Below are 4,252 nucleotides of genomic sequence, written 5' to 3' on the forward strand. Positions count from 1 at the left end.
TTGCTATATATGAAGCAGTTTTATATTACTAAAATTATATCAAATTTAATTATAACTGTAAATAAATAAAATAGAAAACAATCAATACTAATTTTTTTTATAGTCAAAATTTACTGTAAATATAAAAAATAAGATCACTAATGATTAGAAATTTGAGTAGAAAATAAAACTCCATAAGCTAAATTCAATTTGTTAACTAATTAATTTTATGTCCATATAATATTATTATTATTATTATTATTATTATTATTATTATTATTATTATTATTATTATTATTATTATTATTATATATTGACTAAAACTGTGAATACATACTAATAAAATTACTACATACGAATGAGAATTAGAATTTTATCAATTATATCAATTATATAAATTATTATTATTATTATTATTATTATTATTATTATTATTATTATTATTGAGTAATGATGATAATTCATGTGATAATGAATATTACCTATAAAACATCTAAAATTAAATAATATTCAACAGTAATTATGTGACAATTATAATTCAAAAATTACTGCATATGAAGTTAGGTGAATGATTATTATAATTGATATAATAATTACTATAATTGCTACATATTCTCAATCTTATCGGTTGTATTAATTTAACTATATCAATTGTATTCAAACCATCCTCTTGTTAAATAAGCTTCATCATCCGCTATTCATGCAATGCGGCAAGGTATAGAATTGCCACACTGAGAAATCAAACTAACCCTTATTCCTCTCAATGGCATTGCATGCATGCAAAAGAAAGCCAGTAATTTCTGAAAAAAAAATCACAATATGTTATAAAATTATTCTAATAATAAACAGCTTAAAATAAGAAAAATTAAATATATTACCAATCGTTGAAATTGCATATCCGAGTTTGTCACGAATTTAGCAAAACTAAAATTAAACTGAGGGAATTCAATCTCAGTATGTGCTCCACTTCGAAGATTTTCGGGCAGACGTAAAAAGCATGAAGGGAATGGAACTTGAACTTGCCCTATAAAATTCCGTGGATGCAATTCCTCAATCAAAAATCAAGCTCCTCCCAAGAAAGCTAACTTTAACCACATTCCATTAGGTTGGTCATAATAGGTGAGTAGATCCAACCATCATTCGGTAAAGTAGATATTATTGCCCCTTCTTTGAACGCTTACATCCATGTAGTTGGAACCTGAATCAGTGAAGACAACTCGATAAGATATTTCATTGATGTGATACATTGTAAACGATTGTGGTAAAAGACAATTGAACTAGAATATTAGACGATAAGAACAACTTAGAGTAACAACAATTAATAAATTATTAAAAGAATAATATAATAGAATGAGTATATGAAAAATATTATAAAAAATTATAAATTGTACTTTAAAAGGATCGACTTCAATAAAAAATGAAGAATACATTTTTATTCTATGAAGTAGTAAAAAAATACTAAATATAGAATTATGAGCTAACTCTCAAATTTAGATTGATGTACGACAGGAAAATACTATTTATAGACCTTAGTAAAACAAAAATAAATATGTAAATTAATTACTATTAAGGTAATTTGTTATTATGTACAGTAATTACGCATTATAATTGATAAGTAGTTTAATAGTGCATTAAATATTGATTTGATATAATTATAATGAAGATATGTTCTTAAATTAGTATAATTATATATTATTCATTAAATATTAAATATAATATAATAATATAATTATAATAAATAATTTAGAATAGATGAAAAATTTTATTCGTTTTGGAAGGAAAACGGACTCACGAGAGAGTGACACGTCACCCTTATTAGCTGGGGGAAAATCCAATTTTAGTATATTAAGTATATATATATATATATATATATATATATATATATATATATATCTTCTCTTGTTTGTAAATTAAACAAAAGTCTTTATGACCTTAAATAAATTCCAAGAGAATGCTTCTTAAAATTAAGTTCTACTCTTTAATCTTTTGGTTTTAAGAGCACCAAATATATTTCTCTATTTGTCAAGCAAGGTTTCACTTATGTTATTTATATTTTACGTTACATTGATGACATCATTATAACATAAAATGATGCTGCTGAAGTTGATTTTATGATAAAAAAAAAATTGAATAACATATTTACTTTAAAGGATCTTAGAGTTCTTCATTATTTCTTAAATATTGAAGTGTATCAGCAATTAAAAGGGAAGATTCATCTATCACAAATTAAATATATTGAGAATGGAAAAATATGGGTAAACAACTCAAATCAGCCAATTTTTTAAACAATTACAATTAATATTTTCTTTTTTAAAAAAAAATCTAAATAATTAACATTAATTAACAATTTGAATTATAAGAATTTAAAAAAAAAAATTGATCCCGTATCAATCTCCTCCCCCATTGTGGTCTCTCACGTTTTGCCCTACTTCCAACCACCACAGCGCCTTTCTCGTGATTCGCAGTGTCGTCCACCACCGCGAAACCCTTCTCGTTACGATTCGAAGCGCCGCCGACCACCACAGCGCCATCCTCTTCGTGATTTGCAGCCCCGTCAGCACAGCATCGCCGATCTCGCGCGATTGCGGCACCGCCACCAATCGCATCCCTCCTCCCCTCGTGGTTCGCAAATCACCTTCGCAACCCTCCTCCCCTCATGGTTCGCAAATCACCTTCGCAGCCCTCCTCCCGCAACCCCACCAATACAACATCACTCCCAAGATGTTCCTGCTGCGGTGAGATGACTTCTTATCAAGTTTGAAAGCTATATATTGATTGATCATGTTTATTGTGTTGATAGTTATTAACAATTATATCTTTTGCAATCGCTTTCATCTGCCTAGTATTAACAATTATATCTTTTGTTTTGTTAACATATTCCTTGTTTATGTATGGCTGGAAAGTTATTTCTATCCCAATGCTGGGTTAACTGGGAATACCTTCATTCAGTTTTTTATTAGATATCAAATTGATTATTAGCATATTTTATCATTTCATTCTAGCTTGTGAAGAAAAAGAATCCAGATTATCCAAATCAACTCTAAAGTTGTTCTTATCCTTTGTAAGTGGATGCTTTTGCTGTATTTGTTTATTTTTTTACATAGATGTACCAGTTAACTTTGCATAATTATTAATACCGTATTGAATGTGGTTAAATACTTTTATTTCTGCTGAGGACATGATGGATGCAGATTTGTTAAAAAGGCTGGTCTTAAATAACTTCTGTAAGTGCTTCTACTTGTCCACTAAATAGCCTAATTTGTTAGGAAGGTTAGTTATCGAGATGGTATTAAAGACTCTGATAAATTGGTTTAAAGTTCAACCCTTGTTGCTTTATTTTCCATAATTAAGTTGCTGCAAGATAAAATGGGCTAACGCTCCATGTGGTTTCATATTTGGCTCATAATTCTATGAACTACTATAAGTTCTTTGTTGATGTAGCTGGTTTTGCTCTTATATACAAGTCAAATATGTAGATCAGAACCTTATTGGTCTGTAATAGGTTTGGTATATGTTGTATACAAAAAGGGTGTATTCTTGAGTTAAGAAAATTGTTGTTGACTTATCAAAAGACCAAGGTAAACCAACTGTTGTATGATACAATTGTAATTGGTAGAAACTAAATTAATTACTAAGATTTATTGTTTTTACTATGTAGCTGAAGCAAAAAGTGCATGAGGTGCTTAGCCTACAGATGCTGAGGATAAAAGATATGATGGAACAACCAAGAGACGTGGAAGGATAATGCTAAATTTGTGAAGAAACTTGCAACTAAAAATAATGAAAGTTGAAGTCTTCATAAAGCCTGTAAATCCTTGTAAAATAAGTTAGGCACCATCTACGCCACTTTTAGATCTTTATTATTTTCACATTGGAGATACAATGAAGGCTTGTTTTGTTTCTTTTTATTTCATGTTGAAGAAGTAACAAGAAGCAACTATTATTTATTGTGTACAATTTTGATTCCATCATCAAAATAGAAGAATCAATGATGCCAAAAGTTGTGTGATTATTATTAGTTAAATTGCATTTGGTTCAGACAAATCATTGTTGTTAATCATTCTATTAGGAAAAATCATCATTGATTAAAAAGAAAACAATGAAATTCTTAAAGAAATACTGATATATACAACTGCAATATAAGAAAATTCGAAAAAAGTATAAAGTAACATCCATTTAGTATGAAAAAAGAACATCCTGCTACTTGCCAGAAATAACTTCCACTTAGATCTTTGTAAAACAATCAAGTACCTACACGGAGTAACATGCCGAG

The 4,252-nt window shown here is 28.4% G+C and overlaps 1 long non-coding RNA gene across 1 annotated transcript; it reads left to right on the top strand.

Annotated features, from left to right (window-relative positions):
* Window positions 1–2,155: 2,155 nt before the first annotated feature.
* LOC140183777 (uncharacterized) lies at window positions 2,156–3,979 on the top strand. Its single transcript, XR_011879828.1, has 2 exons — window positions 2,156–2,714; window positions 3,638–3,979. It is a non-coding gene; the product is annotated as an uncharacterized lncRNA (long non-coding RNA).
* The last annotated feature ends 273 nt before the right edge of the window (window positions 3,980–4,252 follow it).

Source organism: Arachis hypogaea, chromosome 3 (genome assembly GCF_003086295.3).
Source record: "Arachis hypogaea cultivar Tifrunner chromosome 3, arahy.Tifrunner.gnm2.J5K5, whole genome shotgun sequence".
Taxonomy (NCBI): domain Eukaryota; kingdom Viridiplantae; phylum Streptophyta; class Magnoliopsida; order Fabales; family Fabaceae; genus Arachis; species Arachis hypogaea.